We start from the raw sequence: 20,160 nt of genomic DNA, 5'->3' as shown, positions 1-20,160 counted from the left end.
TCAGGGGTGATTTAGGGACTTTTCAGTGGTTTTCAAGGGATTTCGGGCGGCGTCAGAGTCTTTTAGGGGTTTTCAAGGGGGTCAAGCGGTCTTTTAGGGACGTTTCAGGGAGTCTCTGGAGGTTTCATAAAATTTTCAGGTGCGGCCCTGAATCTCCCTGAATCACTTGGAAACGTTAAGTGGTGTTTCCCAGAACTTTTTTTTAGGCTTCTCTGCAACAACCTTGCCCTTATCTCAATCCCTCAAAGGTAATGGGACGATAGAATTTTTACATAAATGGATTTCAAGGTTGCATAGAAGTTTAAGAAGGACGATTGGCTAAAAAATTAAAAGGGAGATCATGCGTGGCTTCTTTTACTTTCAATGGAGTTTTAGAAAGGGGGGAGAGTGTCAGAGTCGTTACGGAGAGCTTCACGAGCGTTTTTGGGGGGTTCGGAAAATCTGGTGCGTTATATAGGGTCCTAGGGAGTTTCGAAGGGTTTTCGGTGGCATTTCATGAAGTCTCGAAAGACTTTCAGGAGGTTCTGGAAGCGTTACAGGGGGTTTTCTGGAGTTTCTAAGGGTTTCAGGTGCTTTACTCCGACGCAGTTTGCCATTTCAGGGTTTCAGAAGATTTTCAGCGATTTTCGTAAGCGTTTCAGAAGTCCTCATGTGCGTTACATGGGGTTCGAGGAGGTTTAAAGGGCGTTTTTAGTCATTTCAGGAAGTTTCCAAGGGTTTTCAGAGCCGTTTTCTAGAATTTTGAAGGGGGTCTACACTACAGTCTATCCTAAAGGAAGCTCTTGGAGATTCTTAAAAAATATTGAACTCACCTTTTGTGAGCGCATATAATTAAACTTCTCTTAACTCCACTCGTTTTGTCTTTCCCGTAAATCAACCTTATCCTTAATATTAAATACTGCAACTGTTCTAACACAATCAAATTCCATTTAGGTAACGTTACCTAAGTGGAGGTACCCAAACAGATTTTACCCAAATGGCGATTCCAGTGTACTCTGTTTCAAACGGTGGTTTCCGAAGCGACGCTTCCGAACCATTCGACAGCGACGCGTCCCATTTTCTTCACCGAAAGAAAACTCTCGGAGTCCAATCGCCACGTGACTAACCTCCTTCTCTCCAACGAAGGCACCCCCGGCGGCGATACTACGCGAACTTCCTGGAAAACATTCCACATGCGAGAGTGACCGTGAATCTACTCGCTCTGTGTTGTTATCAAACAAACCGTTCGGCTTCGGCTTCGTGTCTTTCGACCACGTGCTACTTCGCGACCGGCATGCCGCCGGTCGGACCTGCGCAGTTCTCACCCATTCAACAGCCGCAGCCGCTCGTGCAGGCCTCCACTCCATCAGAACAGAATTTGTTGCATTCCTCTGTCACTATCTACCCGCGCGCCGTTTATTACTTTGATCTCGGAGGCCGGAACTGTCAGTCTGGTCGCGGATTTCCACTCGAACGGAACAGCCTCCTCGGATCGGAGCCGGAAACACCTTTCTCTCGTGATTGCGGGCGGTGTACCAGTGTTGGAAGTGAAGAAGGATTCACATTGGAGGTTCCAGGGGGGAAGTTCAAGTGCACGACAAACGGTCGGATGGTTGGTCGGAGCAGGGTCTTCTTCCTTCAAGTGAAAGTGAAAGGTGTGTGCCGTCGTCGTTGAAGTCGGAGTCGGCAGTTGACGAGCCGCCGATAGACGGAAGTCGTCGCGACGTTTTTTGTGTGTGGTTTAGAGGCATAGGCAGTGAATAAATGGGGTGAATCGTGGGTGTAATTCAGTTCGAATAGATAATTCATGCCGAATTGTTGGAATTAGTTGGAAAACGTTTGAGGCGCACATTTGCGGTTTTACGTCTGTGGGTTGGTTCAGTATCGATCGCTGGAAGCGATATTGCAGATAAGCCTTTGGATTTGGTGGAAAGATTGTGAGTTTTGGGAAATTTATTCGATTTTGTTATTGAAAGGTGGAAGTAGTGTTTTGTGAAAACCAAGGAGACCGAATTGAATTACACCGTAAATAAATAGGTCATGTGTGTCCAAGCAGTGTCGGAATTGAAGTTGGATAGATTAATTTGATTTAGTAGTGGAAGTGTAATTGTGCTAAGAAAAAATCCATCTTAGGTGAGTGGATGTTGTTTGTGTAGAATGTAGATGGTTGTTTTGTATACGCTGCTGTTTGAAGAATTTTTGGCAAATTAATAAAAAAAATGGCTTCACCCTTTGAAGCCGGAATTTTTCCAAGCGTTGTATGGAGCTTTTTCTACGTTTTGCTGTAGTTTAAGTGGTCCATAGCACAAAAACGGTAGATTATTATGAAGAATATTTTTTTTTTGATATCCTAGGACATCCAAACTGTTCTTGAGTTTAGATTCTGAAGTCTACGAGTGTAACGGTAACTTCTTTCATTATACAAAGCTACGATTTGTAATCTATCATGTCCAGTACGTCTTCTGAAAGGTTAATAGACAGTATCAGATCAGTTGGAATATCCTAGGTCATCCAAACTGTTCTTGAGTTTAGATCCTAGAGTCTATGGGTGTAATGGCAACACTTATTATTCCTCTAACTGCTTTATTAAGTACAGTGGATTATGTAACACTACTGAAAGTAGTGGCAAAGGCTATTATCAGAAGTGTAGACCTGAAGCTATGCTCTTCGGAGTAGTGCTGTGGATCTGGATTATCTCAAAACTATCTTGAGATGACTCATGATATGCCAGGGGGATTACAGATTACAGTTTAAAGTTCAATGTGAGAATAACTACTATTACTATCAAGGGCTAAACTTCAGGGTAGTTTGGACGACCCTCAATGTTCCAAAGGTTCATAATAATATATAGTAGACTTCAGATTATCCAGTCACCGTGATTGATTATGAAACGTTACTCAGTATGTCAGATATAGCTATATATATGATACGAGTGTAGACCAGAAGTTCAGAACTCAAAGATAGGTTGGCTGACCTGTAACATTCCCATAGTGTCTCTAAATGACATTTGAGATTTCAAGAGCTTCACGCATCTCAGCAGATTAAGCTACGCTATTATTTATGGTGAAAACACATAAAGTTCTTCTTGTAGATTTGAAGGACTACATTATAGATCAGTTTGGACGTTCCTAAATGTCCCAAAGGTTTATAATAAAAAACTATACTTCAGATTGGTCGAGGTAGTTGATTTCATAAGCTTCGCGGGTCCCAGCAGATTATGCAATACTATTATTTATGGCGAAAACAAAAGTTTTTTTTTGTAGACTTGAAGGACTTCATTATATAATAGTTTGGATGATCCTCAATGTCCCAAACGGTTTATAATAAGCTAGTAGACTTCAGATTGCTCCAGTAACTGCGGTTGATTATGCAGCGTTACTCAGTATAACAGATATATGGATACTTTTACGAGTGTAGGCCTGAAGTCCTGAACTCCAAGGTAGTTTGGCTGACCTGGAATATCCCTATGGTGTCTGTAAATGACATTTGTGATTTCAAGAGCTTCGCGGATCCCAGCAGATTATGAAATACTATTATTTATGGCGAAAACACATAAAGTTTTTCTTTGTAGATTTGAAGGACTTCATTATAAAACAGTTTGGACGACCTAGGTACTAATTGAACTAGTAATAGCAGATTTTTCTCTGCAGATTTTCAGTAGATCAATTCTTCGAGAAGTACTCTGGTTGGACTAGAATAGGAGAACTGCTAGAGACCTTTCTCTTGTAATTCTTTCAGAAAACTCTTCTGAGATTCATCAATGAGTTATTTTGGAATTCTACTGATTTTTTTTCTTCTGAAATTTCTCCTGAAGTACCCGAAATATTTCTCGCGCTCAGTATCATACGGGCGTATCTACAATGATCGATTTCTCTTCATCGATTTTCTCTTTGGTTAATAACTTGGCCGGCAAATCATTTTTGGTTGTTTTTGTTGTTTCAAATGCTAGTCCTAGTCGTCCTTCACCGAAATACACCGATAGATCATCCGACTATTGGTCGTATTTCCCGGAATAATCCGAAGAGAAAATCGATGAAGAGAAATCGATCAATGTAGATACGCCTGTATGATACTAAACGCGAGATTTGTACTGAAATTCTTCCAGAATTTCTTTCTCAGATACTTCTAGGGTTTCCGTCGAAATTTCTGCTGTAATATCCCACTAGAAGCGCTAGGGTTTTTCTTTCAAGAGTTCTTCAACAATGTTTTCCAGAAGGATCTTCTGAGATTTCTCAAGAGATTCTTGTGGATATTGCTCCTAGTGTTCCTGCTGTGATGTTTTTCTGTAATTCCTGAAGGAATTTCTCCAAAAATTTAGACTGGGATTCTTCATATTTTACAAGCAGTTCTATCTGGATTTCCTACTGGACTTTTAGTGTTCCTCCTGAAATTCATTTTCAAATTTCTTAAGGAGGTCTTTTTAGGGTCCCTCCAGCAGTTCGTCCTGAAATTTCTATTGGACACTCTTCTATCTACTGACATCCCTCAAGAAGATTCTTCAGGATATATTTTTTCTACCCTTGGAGATTTGGCTGGATTTGCTCATCCATGAATTTCTTCAGAAATGCCTCAAAAAAATCCTCCAGAATTTCCTTCAGGAGTTCCTTCAGACATTCCTCCAAGAAAGCCTCAAAAATTTCTCCAGATTTCCTCAAAAAAATCCTCCAGAAATTCTTCCAGAAATACCTCCAGGAGTTGCTACATGGGTTCCTCCAGGAGTTCCTCCAGAAATTCCCTCCGGAGGTTCCTCAAGTTATTCCTCCAGGTAGGGTAAATCACCAATTATTGCACAGCACACCTTAAAAACTCGCCACTTCATGCGTTTCTTACGAGGTGTGTAACAATTGGCGAGTTTTTAAGATGTGCAACAGTTGGCAATATACCCTATTAGTTCAGGAATTTCTCCAGGAATTTTCTAGAGCTTCCTCCGGGAATTTTCCAAGGATTATTTTAGGAATGCCTCCAGGGATTCCTTTAGGAACTTCTTCATGGGTTCCTCCTAGAAGTCTTCCAAGGATTCCTTTAGAAACGTCTCCAGGGATTCATCCAGCAATTCTTTCAGAAATTCTTCCTGAAGTTCCTACAGTGATTTCAGAAATTCTGCCTACGATTCCTGGAATGCATACTCGAATTCCTCCAGGAATTCCTCCACGGATTTCTCCAGGAATTCTTCGGAGTCAAAGAACGCCTCCAGGGATTTCACCTAATTTTTTTCCAAGGGATTCCTCCTGAAATGCGTACACAGATTTTTCAAGGAATTCTTCCAGTTATACCTTCAGAAATATCTCCACGGATTCCTCCAGGATGTCTTCCAAGATGAAGGAAATGCCTCCAGGGAATCCTCCAGAAATTCCATCAGGGATTCCTCCTGAAATTCTTCCAGCAATTCCTCCACGAAAGCCTCAAAATTGTTTCCAGAAATTCCTCATAGCATTTCTCTAGAAATTCTTCCATGAATTCCTCCAGAAATTCGTCCAGGAATTTCTTCATAAAGTCATAAATTCGTCCAGAAATATCTCCAAAAATTTTTCCGGAAATTCCACCAGGAATCCCTCAACGGATTCCTTCAGGAATTTCTCCAAGGATTCCTTAAGGCTTCCTCCTGAAATTTTCCAGGAATTCCTCCTGGAATGCATACACGGATTTCTCCATAAATTCTTCCAGGAATTCCTCTGAGTAATCCTTAAAATCTCCAGGAATTCCTCCTGGAATGCCTATACGGATTCCTCCAAAAAATCTTCCTGGAATTCCTCTAAGTAATCCTTAAAAAATGCTCCAGGAATTCATACAGAAATCCGCCTATGGATTCTTCCAGAAATTATTCCAAGGATTCCTACAGAAAAGCCTCCAGAAATGCTGATTTTTTTCCAGGGATTTGCCTGAGATTCTTCCAGAGATTTATCATGGAATTCTTTCAAGCCTTCCTCCAGGAATTCTTCCTATAGTACACACTCATTCTAGAGTCACTTGTTCGGCTGTTCTATTTTCGGTAAAAGTTCGGATTACCGAAGTTCAGCACAGTTTTACCGAAGTTCGGCTAATTTTTACCGAACGTTCGGTAAACATTACCGATAATTCAGTAGAGTTTACCGAACGTTCGGTAAATTTTTGACGAACTTCGGTAATATGTTGCTGAACATTCGGTAATCTGAACTTTTACCGAAAATAGAACAGCTGAATACGGTACTTTATTTTAAGTGTGTAATGCTTCCATAATGTCCTTCAGTGATTCCTCCAGAAATTTCTCCAGGAATTCCTTTCGTAACTCCTCCAGTAGTTCTGCCAATAATTTCTTTAGTAATTCTTCGAGGTATTCCTCCAGGTATTCCTGCGAGAATCGCATCTGTAATTTCTCGAAGAATTCCAACTTCCAGAAAGTACTTCAGAAATGCATCAAGGGATTACTTCAGGAATTGCCCTCCAAGAATTCCGCCTGGAATACCTACACGAATTCCTCCAAAAATTCGTCCAGGAATTCTTCATTGATTCCTCCAGCAATTCCAAGAATTTCCTCAGGATTGCCTCAAGTGAATGCACCAGCAATTCCTTCAAGAATTCTACTGAAATTCTTCAAGGGATTCCTGCAGAAATTACTCCACGAATACCTCTAATGACTCTTCCTAGGATTCATTTTTGATTCTTCCTGAAAAAATCCAGGAATTCCTCCAAGAATGCCTTCTGGAATGTCTATACGGATTCATCCAAAAATTCTTCAAAAATTCCTCCATTGATTTTTCCATGAACTCTTCCAATGATTCCTTCAGGAATGCCTCCGGGGATTCTTTCAGGGATTCTCCTTTATTTTTTTTCCAAGGACTCCTCTAGGGATTTCTCCAAGAATCCTTCCTAGAATGCCTCTAGATTCCTCCACATATTTCTCCAGGTATTCGTCCTGAAAATCCTCCAAGAATTCTTCCTGGAAAGTCTACAGGAATTCCTTCAGAGGAAAACCTACGGGAGTTTCTCCAAAAATTCTTCCAGAAATTCTTCCAGGGATTCCTCCTGAAACTCTTCAAGTGATTCAAAAAAGCTTCAAAATTCCTCCAGTAATTCCTCCATGAATTCTTCCATAAATTCCTCCGTAAATTCCTCCAGCAGTTTCTCCAAAAACATCTTCAGGACTAGTAAATCCTCCAAGGAATCCTCCCTTCAAGAATTTCTCCAGGAATTCCTCTCGGGTTTCCTCCAGAAATTCCTTTACGGATTACTTCACAGATTCCTCCAAGAATTCCACCAGCAATTCTTTCAAGGATTACTTTAGAAATTCCTACAGGGATGTCTTCTGGAACTCCAGGTAATCGCTCCGCCACACTGCAGAAATAGGTATGTATCCGCTGACAGATCGCTTCGTCTCCGGATCGTTCGCCCAGTCGGCATCGCTGTATCCAGAAAACGCCGGATCCGCATCGCTCCTGTAGGTCAGCTTGCACTGCTTGGTCCCCTTGAGGTATCGCAACATCGTTTTGGCCGCTGTCCAGTTTGGAAGGCTCGGATTGAAAATCGTGCACTTCTAATTGGAAGTGGCCCCGCACTAGTGTCAAAATTCTCGGACCGCGATGAATTCAGTTCATGGACTTATCCACCGATGAACCGAATTCATCGCGGTCCGAGAATTTTGACACTAGAGCGGGGCCATTCCCAAACAGAATCGTTCAATTCTAAATGGAAAGACCCCGCTCTAGTGTCAAAATTCTCGAACCGCGATGAATTCGATTCATCGGTGGATAAGTCCATTGGTGCACTCGTCTATGGACTTGTCCACCGATGAACCGAATTCATCGCGGTCCGAGAACACTAGAGCGGGGCCGTTTCCAATCAGAATTGAACGATTCTGATTGGAAGCGGCTCCGCTCTAGTGTCAAAATTTTCGGACCACGATGAATTCAGTTCATTGGTGCACTCGTCGGACCGAGTGAATTCTGTTCACCAGTGGATAAGTCCATGGACTTATCTACCGATGAACTGAATTCATTCGTTCTGATAATTTTGACATTAGAGCGGGGTCATTTCCATCCAACTCTATTGTCAAAATTCTCGGACCAAGTGAATTCAGTTCATCGGTGGATGAGTTGATTGTTTTTTGTTTATTTTTATTTTTAGGTAGGTACTTACAAATTTCAAATGTAGAAACAAATTGAATTAGGCCAACAAATTAATATAATAATTGATATAATAATTAAGGAAGAATTCTAAACGTGATTTGTAGCTTTCAATTACTTTTTCCTTTCTTCTTTTGCCTGCGGTTCAAAACATATCCTATAAACGAGTGCATCGATGAACTGAATTCATCGCGGTCTGAGAATTTTGACACTAGAGCGGGGCCGCTTCCAATCAGAAGTGAACGATTTCCAATCAGAATTGAACAATTCTGATTGGGAATGGCCCCGCTCTAGTGTCAACATTCTCGGACCGCGATGAATTCAGTTCTTTGATGCATTCGTCTATTGGTCAGCTCGTTCGCTGTCACTCTCCTCCCGTTTAGCTACCAAACAGTCCTTGTCATTCTCTTGATGCCAACAATGGCCTATGAACGTATCCACTGATGAATCAAATTTAATCGGTCCATTAATTTCGACACTAGAGCGGGGACGTTTCCAATCAGAATTGATTGATTCTTATTAGAAATGGGCCCGCTCTAGTGTTAAAATTCTCGGAACGAGTGAATATGGTTCATCGGTGAATAAATCCATAGGGGAACGCCCTCGGATAAACCAAATGTCAAAACCACTTTTTTCTTAGCGCCTCTATGACGTTTGGTGCATCCTAGGTGAACTACTTCTCCTAGCCTATTTCTAATCATAATGGACCACCGATCCACCGTTGAACTGAATTCATCGCGGTCCGAGAATTTTGACACTAGAGCGGGGCCATTCCCAATCAGAATTTTTCGATTCTGATTGGAAATCGTTCAATTCTGATTGGAAACGGCCCCGCTCTAGTGTCAAAATTCTCGGACCGAGTGAATTTTGTTCATCGGTGGATTAGTCCATAGATTTTCTAAGTAAACAGTTGGCTCATCCTTATTCATGCTAGAATGAACCACTTTCCGCTGGCCTCTGACAAAATGCTGGCAAATGCGTTATTAAATCCTTGACATTATCAGCAAAAAAAGTTGTCTTTCATCGAAAAACATGAAATATGGGTGCTCGCGCGCGGTCAGACGCTAAAAATAGATCCATAAAAACCAGCCATCATCATCACCCGTTCCGTCCCTATGCAAATATTGTGCTTTTATCTTATCTCGCACATATGCGAGCCGCGGCCGTGCGGCTCATCCAAACCTGATGCATGGCAAACAGGTAAGGATCCTCGCGCTCGCACTCCGGCTGATTGATGTTGCAGGCCTGCATTTTCCCACCAAGAATTTATATGCGGGCTTCATTGGCTGGCGCTGGCTGACTGTCGTCGCCACCACGACGCACGCGACCCCTGCGGTTGTCATTTCCTGCGGTGCGGCATTCTATTTAAATAGGCAATTGCGATAAAATTAGGGCTTCGTGTTCGCATATGGGACGTGAACCATGGGCTACTATGATCCGTTTTCGGAATTCTATATTTTGATATGTTTTTACTTGGCTATATTTAGCACCGCACCAGTGAAACGAGAGAATCAATATTCCATTTCTTAAAAGCAAAATGAAGCATACTTTCATCAATTCTCATTTGTGCACTTTTTAAAGAAAAAAACCCAGATTAATCCACCTAGTGGTGATAGCGCCTTTCTCGTCGAATATGTACTCTAAGATATTTCCGTCGCCATAAGCCGAAGTGTTCTTGAATCCTGAAAATACTCTAGAACGGAACAAGTATCATTTTCTTCTTTTGTCACAGTGCTCGTTCGCCAAAGAGGGGGTGGAGTTGATAAATAATAAATGTATTTGATGAAAAAAAATTCTCAAACAATTAAGCAAAACCGCTTAACTCATCGGGTTTGGTAAGAAATTTTCTGGAGGACTCTTCACCCAAAACTTTAAAATTTATTGGTTTATTCATTTGTGCCCTTCCTCAAAATGTTGAATTTCGACCCAATATTTCCAAGGGGGGGCCCTCTTGACTTAAGAGAAAATCGAAATTTGTGTCAGCCTTGTTCAGAAAAGCAAGAAAGCCATTATCGAATTTGGAAACTTATTGATGGCTCATATTCCTATGTTATGTTAAACGAATAAGCAAAGCTGATAAATATTAAACCTCTCAGTTGACTGCTTGACCACCTTCACTAGCACTGGATATCGAACATTATCAAGACATTTCAGCAATTTTTTTTTCTGCACAGTTTGGCCTTTACTTTATTATCATTGGTTATACTGCCGTTCTACGCATGACTATCCCATGTTATATGGGATTCCCATATAACATGGGACAATTGGGCGTGGAACGGCAGTATAAGATTCATGTATAATTTGACAAAAAAAGTGCAAGCAAGTAAAATTCCCCATAATAAACCCCATTCAAATATCAACCGTGTCACAGAGCGCGATGGCTCAACCAGTTGCATCAAAATTGTGCGCAGTAATTTAAGTCGCAAAAGGGGATTGATGCTATAAAATTAATTTAAAATTATTTTTTATCCATACGTTGATCCATCCTACTGTATAATTACGACTTAGGAAAATGGTGGGATTTAACTAGATCGCTTAAATTTTTATCAAGATTTTGTTCTTTTACGCATATATATCGCTTGCATCGATTTTGTTTTGTTGTAATTTCGGCGATGCATCTAATCCTGATTCTGCAACACTGCCGGTAATCTTAGGTGTGGTCAGTGCTTGGGTCAAAGACTATTTTCCTGCTGCCCGTTTATCTGGTTATCGAACATTTTTGATGATTTGATATTTCGCATGCATGGGTTTGGTTCACTTTTTAAACTGGCCACTTCCGGCGAGACATCTGGAAACGGTTCCGGAACACAACTGGTTCAGATATGTTATTTAGAGGATTGATTGGTGATTATCGGTGATAAACAGCTTGTTTAGCGTTAAGCGTTTCGACCTACAATTCTTCGGTCATCATCAGATGCATTCAGCAGGATTCACCCCTTCAACTTCGTCAGTTTACTATATTAGCGATTCAGACATGATCTGAAACTATTTTCCTGCTTACCGTTCATCTGATTATCGATAAAGCCGCTATTTGGTGTGTCGCATGTCTGGGTTCGGTTCACTTTTTTAATTGGCCACTTCCGGCGGGACACCTGGAACCGGTTCCGGAACACAACCGGTCCAGATATGGTCTGAAACTATTTTCCTGCTTACCGTTCATCTGGTTATCAAAAAAGTCGCTCTTTGATGCGTCGCATGCATGGGTTTGGTACACTTTTATAGTTGGCCACTTCCGGCGGGACACCTGGAACCGGTTCCGGAACACACACACAACCGGTTCAGATATGGACTGAAACTATCTTACTGCTTACCGTTCATCTGATTATCGAAAAAGCCGCTCTTTGATGTGTCGCATGCATGGGTTTGGTTCACTTTTTTAGTTGGCTACTTCCGGCGGGACACCTGGAACCGGTTCCGGAACACAACCGGTCCAGATATGGTCTGAAACTATTTTCCTGCTTACCGTTCATCTGGTTATCAATACAACCGCTATTTGGTATGTTGCATGCCTGGGTTTGGTTAACTTTTTCAATTGGCCACTTCCGGCGGGAAACCTGGAACCGGTTCTGGAATACAACCGGTTTAGATATGGTCTGGAAATATTCTCCTGCTTACCGTTCATCAGGCTATCGAAAAAGCCACTGTTGGATGTGTCGCATGCATGGGTTTGGTTCACTTTTTTAGTTGGCCACTTCCGGAGGGACACCTGGAACCGGTTCTGGAACACTACCGGTTCAAATATAGTCTGAAACTACTTTCCTGCTCACCATTCAACTGGTTATCGAAAATACCGCTATTTGACGTGTCGCATGCATGGGTTATGTTCACTTTTATATTTGGCCACTTCCGGAGGGACACCCGGAACCGGTTCCGAAGCACTACCGGTTCAGATATAGTCTGAGACTATTTTCCTACTTCCCGTTCATCAGATAATCGAAAATGCAGTGGTTTGATGGGTCGCATGCATGAGTTTGTTGCATTTTCATATTTGGCCCCTTCCTGGGGTACCGGTCTGGAACACCTAAATGGCCATAACTCCGGAACGGCTGGACCGATCTGAACCAATTTCAATAGGAAACAATGGGGCAATGTACCGCGTCGAATGAACCATCGGTGGTTGAAATCGGTTCATATTTACTATCTAAAAATGAGGTGACCATTTTGTACACATACACACACACATACATACACCCAGACATCATGTCAACTCGTCGAGCTGAGTCGATTGGTATATAACACTTGACCCCTCCGGGGGCTCTATCAAATTTTCGTTTTTGGAGTGAACATATAGCCTTTCGGTACACCTTGGTGTACGAGAAAGGCAAAAATGTTCTATTGTAATATTTTTGTACGAAAATTTCCAGATAAACGAATGCACCGATGAACTGCATTCATCGCGGTCCGAGAATTTTGACACTAGAGCGAGCCGCTTCCAATTAGAAGTGAACGATTTCCAATCAGAATTGAACAATTCTGATTTGGAATGGCCCCGCTCTAGTGTCAAAATTCTCGGACCGCGATGAATCCAGTTCATAGATACACTCGTCTATTGGGCATCTCTAGACGTGAACTCAATGGACTTTTAAATTTTCCAATTCCTATTGAAAATGGCTCCGCTCTAGGAGTCAAAATTCTCGGACTGAATGAATTCGGTTCATCAGTGAATAAGTCCATGGACGAGTGCACCAATGTACTTATCCACCGATGACCAGAAGGCATTGCGATCCGAGAATTTTGACACTAGAGCGGGGCGGTTCCAATCAAAATTGAACGATTTTAAATCAGATTTGAACGATTCTGATTGGGAATGGTCCCGCTCTAGTGTCAAAATTCTCGGACCGCGATGAATTTGGTTCATCGGTGGATAAGTCCATAGGGGAGCGCCCTTGGATGAACCAAATGTCAAAACCACTTTTTCTTTTCATAGAGCCCTTATGAAAAGTGTTTCATCCTAGATGAACCATTTCCCTTAGCCTATGGACTTATCCACCGATGAACCGAATTCATCGCGGTCCGAGAATTTTGACACTAGAGCGGGGCCGTTTCCAATCAGAATTGGACGATTCTGATTGGAACAGACCCCGCTCTAGTGTCAAAATTCTCGGACCGCGATGAATTCGGTTCATCGGTGGATAAGTCCATGGACTTATCCACCGATGAACAGAATTCACTCGGTCCAAGAATTATGACACTAGAACAGCGCAATTTCCAATTAGAATCATCTAATTCTAGTTGGAAACGGACTCGCTCTAGCGTCAAAATTCTCGAACCGAATGAATTCGGTCCATCGGTGGATAAGTTCATAGGCTAGAGGGACTGGTTCACCTAGCGTGAACGATGATGAAGCAACTGTCACCTACTTTTTGTCTTCGTTAAATTCATCTACAATCATCCAACCCGTCTATCCTATAGACTTATGGACTTATCCACCGATGAACCGAATTCATCGCGGTCCGAGAATTTTGACACTAGAGCGGGGTCTGTTCCAATCAGAATCGTCCAATTCTGATTGGAACGGCCCCGCTCTAGTGTCAAAATTCTCGGACCGCGATGAATTCGGTTCATCGGTGGATAAGTTCATCCACCTATGAAGAAAATTTACTCGATCCGAGAATTTTTACACTAGAGCGTGGCCAATTCCAATCAGAATCGTCCAATTCTGATTGGAAACGGTCTTGCTCTAGTGTGAGAATTCTGAACACATCGGTGGATAAATCCATTTGAAAATTCTAATTCTTCTGAACGATAGGTTCATCTACATTCATCCAGGTTCAGTGGCCTATTTTAAGTAGCGTTGGGTAATTTTGAATCTATGTTCGCAACATCGATGTTTTGTTCCGATTAATCGTTTTTTTGACACAAAAAATCGACCGAATCGATTTTTCTTCGATTCAAAGGACGGGCTTGGTGGTCTAGTGGCTACCGCTTCTGATTCGTATGCAGAAGGTCATGGGTTCAATCCTAGGTCCGTCCCTTTCATCCTACTTTGTATCTTTCTATCCACTTTCTCTTTCTCTCTCTTCTTTACATATACAACTCTTGTATATTCATATCTTCATAGCAGTCGCTAGGACCAGAAACGAATTGCAAAAATTCGTTTCCCTCCCTTCCAACTTCCACTCACAGCACAGTGTATATAACGCCTACAAGTTATGCAACCAAAGCGTGCTGTGCCGCTTGACCTTATTCATCTTATTCACCACACAATGTATCACCTTACGAACACTATAGTATTTATAAATAACTCCCTATCCATGGATCGCATCACCGACCCAACGGTGACTCCCAGATCTCCCATCCTTTCCGTCTAACAAATACCCCAGTCCGTGCGGGTTGTGGGGACGCAGAGGTGCTCTCGGTCTTTAGTAGCAACAACCAGCACACTCTAACATTCCTTTCCCTTCCCAACTGACTGTAAGGACGTGGCCGGCGCCGTTATTGATCAATAATGTATGAGCTGCTTAAATTGCACTTTGAGAATAAGTGGAGTGTCCCACCCCTTATTCATTTGGATCTCTGTGCAATTGGTACCACCTCAGATCAATCACGGAGGAGCAACCATTGACATGTACAGCCAGATTTGATCGTTGATCGATGATCGTGATCGATTTTTCTTTCGATTCAAAAATATCAACTTTTTTGCAGAATGCACTGTAAAATTTACCCATTTAAAAATGTACATAAAATCGAGGGTCTATATAATCTAGGGTTAACTAAATCGATGCATACCTGTATATCTCAGGTTTCTTGGGAAATTCCTCCCAGAAGTCTAATTGAATCTTACTCAGGATTCTGGAGGAGTTCTGCTTATCCTGCTTATGGTCTAGAGTCCCTTTCAGGGTACTAGCGCATCCTTTTCAAGATTCGTGGCCAGTCCATCTCTGGATTCCGAACATTTTTTTTGAGAATCCCTCTCAGGATTGTAGATGAATTTCTCTTAATAATGTGGAAGATTCCTCTCAAAGTTCTGGGGCCATCTCTTTCAGGACACTTATGGGATGTCTTTCATACTGCAGGAGAATTTCTCTCAGTATGCTAGGAGAATCCCTCTCAAGATTCTACGATAATACCTCTCAGAATTCTGGAAGATTTCGCCAGGGAGTTCTGGGGATATCCGTCTAAGCATTCTGGGAGAACCCCAAGGAAAAACTTCTCTCAGGATTCTGAGGCAATCTGTCACAGGATTTAAGGGAATCTGAAGAAATCCCTCAGGATACTGGAAAAATTTCTCTAAACATTCTGAGAGAATCCATCTCAGAAAACTGTAGTAATCTTTCCCAGGATTGTAGGGAAATCCTTTATAGAATTTAGGGTGAATTCCTATTGGAAGATTCTTTCTCTCTTTTCTGGGATAAGGTATCTCAAGATGCTGGTGTGATCATTTTAAGCATTTTGAAGGAAACTCTCACAAAGTTTTAGAGGAATCCTCATAGTTATGGAAGATCCCCTTTGAACATTTTGGAGGAATTTTTCTCAGCAATATTGTATGGAAATTCCTATCAGTATTCATGATTCTAAGAGAATTCATTTCTGGATTTTGGGGTATTTCCTACCAGGGTTCCCTACCAAAGAGTGAAATCACTTTCAGGATTTTAAGAAATTTCTGGATGATGTGGATTGATTTCTCTAAGGATTCTGGAAGGATCCCATGAGGAATGATTCCTCACTTAGGATCCCACTCAGAATTCTGAGGAAATTTTTCGCAGCATTCTCAAGAACTTCTCTCAGATTTCTTGGAGAATCATACTCAGAATTCTCAGAATTGTGGCGAAATTCCTCTCAGAATTCTGGGAAAATTTTCCTTAGGATTCTAGTGGTACCTTTTCCACGTTTCTGCGTTAGATTCTTTTATGGTTCTGGGGGTGTATCACTAAGTATTCGGCCGGTACTCTTCCCAAGATTCTCTGAAAATTCGGCTTTTTGGGGTTATCCCCGTCAGGATTCTGGGGAGTTCTGTTTTCTGTATTCTGGAGCAGTTGCTCCCATAAATTCCTTCCAGATTTCTAGGAGAGTCGCTCTTAGTAATCATGGTAAATCCCTAACAAAATAATGGGAAGATTCTCTTGAGATTGTGATGTAACAATTTAAAATATTCTAGAGGAATCACTCTCAGTCTGAGAGTCTCAGATATCTTGGACAATCCCTTTCAGGAGCTAAGGGAAGTCCTTTCAATGATTCTGGGAGATTGTCTTTCAGAAATCTGCGGTATTTTTTCTAGAAATTTCCTCAGATTTTTCTCAGAATTCCAGAGAATCTTTCTCAGGATGCTGGGGAATTCCATTCTAGAAGTTTTCGTAATAGGGTACTGCAAGCGTCTGATCTAACCTCACTTTCTGTGACAAGCGAGCTAGTTTACAAGGTGTTAAAATTTCGAACGAGCATTTTCCGTCTCGTAATTATTATGATACGGAAATATCGATTATATTCAACTCCCCTAGTACAAAATCAATCGTCCATCTACCGTTTTACTGAAATTGTATCGAAAACCAGTTTTGCCGGATCTCTGTCTGCGACTAAGTCCATGTAAACAAGCTCGCTGAACTGTCAGTGCACGGCTTCGTGACGTCATCTTGCAGTATCCTATCCCTTTTAGCACAGAGAACAGACGTCTATCTTCGCTTTCTGCCTTGTGTAAAACTTTGTTACGGTCATATCAGAGTATGTGGTTATGCTCCCGTTGCGTGGCGCTAGCGTTCCATCACTCACATTGTTGTGTTGTCATTTTTGTTTACAGTGCTCGCCGGTTTTGGCCGTTTGGCGCTCGTGTCGTTTTGTGGGCTAGTGTATTTTAGCGATGAACACTGCCATCGTGCGGTCAAATCGACTTTATATGTGGGGCAGTCTCCGTTGGTGGCGTTGAGGTGCACTCAAATCACAGAGAACAGACGTTTATCTTTGCTTTCTGCCTTGTGAAAACTTTGTAACGGTCATATTAAAGTATGTAGTTATGCTCCTGTTGCGCGGCGCTAGCATCCCATCACTTTCATTGTCGTGTTGTCATTTTTGTTTCCAGTGCTCGCCGTTTTTAGCCATTTGGCGCTCGCTTTGTGGGCTAGTGTATTTTAACGATGAACACTGCCATCGTGTGGTCAAATCGAGCTTATAAGTGGGGCAGTCTCCGTTGATGGCGTTGAGGTACACTTGAATGCTTTACACATGATTTCGACGTATTTTTGTTCGAGTTTAAATGTCTGTTCTCTGTGCTCAAATCCTTTACACACGATTTCAACTTATTTTTGTTCGAGCTTAAACGTCTGTTCTCTGTGCTTTTAGGGAGAAACCTTTACAGTTTTTTGGAAAAATCCCTTTTTAGTTTTCTAGATGCTTTTCTCTTAAGAATCTGAAAGAACCTCTCTTATGATCCCTCTCAGGATTCAGGGGGAATCATTCGTAGAAACTGGAGCATACCTTTCGGGATTCTGGGAGAATTATTATCACCATTCTAAAGGATTGCACCCTGGATATTAGGGGAATTCTGGGAGAATACTTAAAAGGATTCTGGAGGAATTCTTCTCAGGGAATCCTATCTCCCAGTTTTCTGAGAGAGTATATCTCAGGGAAATCCAGCTTAAAATTCTAAAAATCTTTTGTGAGAATCTCTTTTAGTATTCTAGATGAATTTATCTCAAGAATGTTAAAGAACCGCTCTTTGAATTCCTCACAAGATTCTGGGAGAATTCCTCTCGGGATTCTGAGACAATGCGCCTCATAGATATGGAGTTATCTTTCTCAGGATTCTAGGAAAATCCATAATTCAGATAGAATTCCTACCAAGATACCGAAAAAGTCTTGCTTTCTTCTCTAGCTAGTGACGCTTAGAACTCTGGTGTTATTATTCTCAGAAATCTGAAGAAACCTCTCACATAATTCTAGAGGAACTCCTGTCAGAATTCTGGAAGAGTCTCTTTAAAGATTCGATTCAACAATATTAAATTTCATTTTTTTTAATGCACTGTATATCACAGACAAGCAGACGTATCACTTGTGACAAATTTCGATAAAATCATCGTCACGAAAACATAATCGCCCAATGCTACCCAAGCTGTGTTACGCAAACCACTCAGTAGGTGGCGACAGAGAAAATAGGTAGAGAAGCGAAGAGTGTGAAGCCAAAAATACCTTATCGAACCGTCAAACTGGTATCCTATCGAACAAAATCAACAAACCTTAACGATTGCCGCATTATTCAAGATAAGTATTGCGATCATTTGAAACATTTTTTTAACAATATTTTCAAATATCAAGGATATTACTGTAAATAACAATTATTTCTTAAATTGATGAATATTGATCCTTTTTGGAATACAATTTAGATGATTTCTTGTTAATAAATCAACAGCATAAATAATTTTCTAATGCAGTACACGAGAAAGACACTACCCTCGATAGGTGGATTAATCTGTTTTTCGGCAGTTGCCAACATCCTAGTGACGAAATCAAAACAAAAAAAGTGTTGCCATTCAGACGGCTGTTCACTCTTCGCTTCTCTACCTATTTTCTCTGGGTGGCGATAGTGAGCAAACGTTAAACAGGAGCAAAAACGACACGAGCGTCGTGATTGAGCGATTTGCGAACTACAAAATATTTGAACTCACCGTTAACCCGCAAACACCCGGGACGATCTACTTTTGGCAGAAATGCAATATCTTCTTTGTTTTAATACATTTTATCCCGGATTTTTTTTTATAGCCAAGGGGAATAGTTGTGCTAAGAAATGCATGGTGGTACCTCCCCCCTGTGCACCCTCCCCCCTTTTGCGGGGAGGCGAAAATACGTGGCTTTTTTTTTTGAATTTTTTTATAAATTCTACATGTTTTTGCTCAAATTTCATCGTTTTGCTAATCATCTATAGTTTTCACTGATCCTAGACATGCAATGTATTACTACCCATCATAGTCTGTTGAAGTTTTGATCCCAGAGCTATTCTAAGGCCTCCAAAGTACTCCGAAGTTTGTGATACAAATCTAACATTCTCAACCAAATTTTATACACGATGAATGATTACAGAACATTGTCTACGGTACTCAAAAAGCCTCAAAGCACCCCTAGAAAATTTATGGTACATGAATTGGGTGATCTAGGTCATCCAAACTACTCTGGAAATCATTTTCTTAAGATTTCAAACATCTACCATCGTTTGTGTTCACTCTGTTCAAGAAATTTAGTCACGTTGATGTCCATTAGACCTCACAATGCTATGAGCAACTCGATATTGTGGTAGTTGGACATTCCGTGAAAAGCAAAGGGCCTCCAATACACTTTGAAGTGTGGGTTACGATATCTACATACTGTATCATGCTTTAGTTTTGAAAAATTTGCATGTAATGTAGTCTATACTGCTGATGGAACCTCAGTGCACATCTATAATGCTTTTGGTACATTCATGGGATATTCCAGGCTTTCCAAACTATTCTGGAATTAGGAACTTCAAGGTCTACAGGCTCTACTCTTGTTTTTCTTTACTCTATCGGCATAATTCTTTCGCGATCGTGTCTGTTGCACCTCATTATATTACGAGTATCTGTATTTGTTGCTATTTGGGTGTCCGCTGGCATACAAATGGACCCAATGTATTTTGAAGTATGGGTCGCAATATCTGTAAATCTTATGATATTTCTATTGTAGCGAATGCTTGCGGAATATAATCTACGCTACTCTTAGAACCTCAGAGTGCAATTCTCATAACTTAGCAACAATCACTTGGTGATCTAGGTCATCCAAACTATTCTGGAATTAAGATCTTCAAGCTCTACAAGCTCTACTCTTGTATATCTTTATTTTATCGATGTACTTCTTCCACGATTACCTCTGTTGTATCTCATAATTTGTAGAGTATTTGTGTTACTTGTGCATCCACTGACATACAAATGTTCTTTATGGTATTTGGAAGTGTCGGAAATTACCCAGGAATTCCTCTAGGCGTTCCTCGGAAATTTCCCCAGGAGTCCCTCAGGAATTCATCGTGATGTTTTCCGAGAATATCTCTACAAGTTCCTAGGGAATGTCTCAGGACTTCCCGTGAAATTCTTCAGGAGTTTCCCATTAGTTTCTCGAAAATTTATTTAGGAGCTATGCTGGAATT

The 20,160-nt window shown here is 41.2% G+C and overlaps 1 protein-coding gene across 1 annotated transcript in view; it reads left to right on the top strand.

Annotated features, from left to right (window-relative positions):
- Positions 1-1,443: 1,443 nt before the first annotated feature.
- The window catches only part of LOC134288122 (QRFP-like peptide receptor), a 100,204-nt gene continuing 81,487 nt past the window's right edge, over positions 1,444-20,160 (top strand). The window contains exon 1 of the mRNA XM_062851878.1: positions 1,444-2,112. The gene's annotated coding sequence lies outside the window, so the exon portion shown is untranslated. The remainder of the gene's footprint in view (positions 2,113-20,160) is intronic.

Source organism: Aedes albopictus, chromosome 1 (genome assembly GCF_035046485.1).
Source record: "Aedes albopictus strain Foshan chromosome 1, AalbF5, whole genome shotgun sequence".
Lineage (NCBI taxonomy): Eukaryota > Metazoa > Arthropoda > Insecta > Diptera > Culicidae > Aedes > Aedes albopictus.
This window is presented reverse-complemented; position numbering and strand designations above follow the sequence as displayed.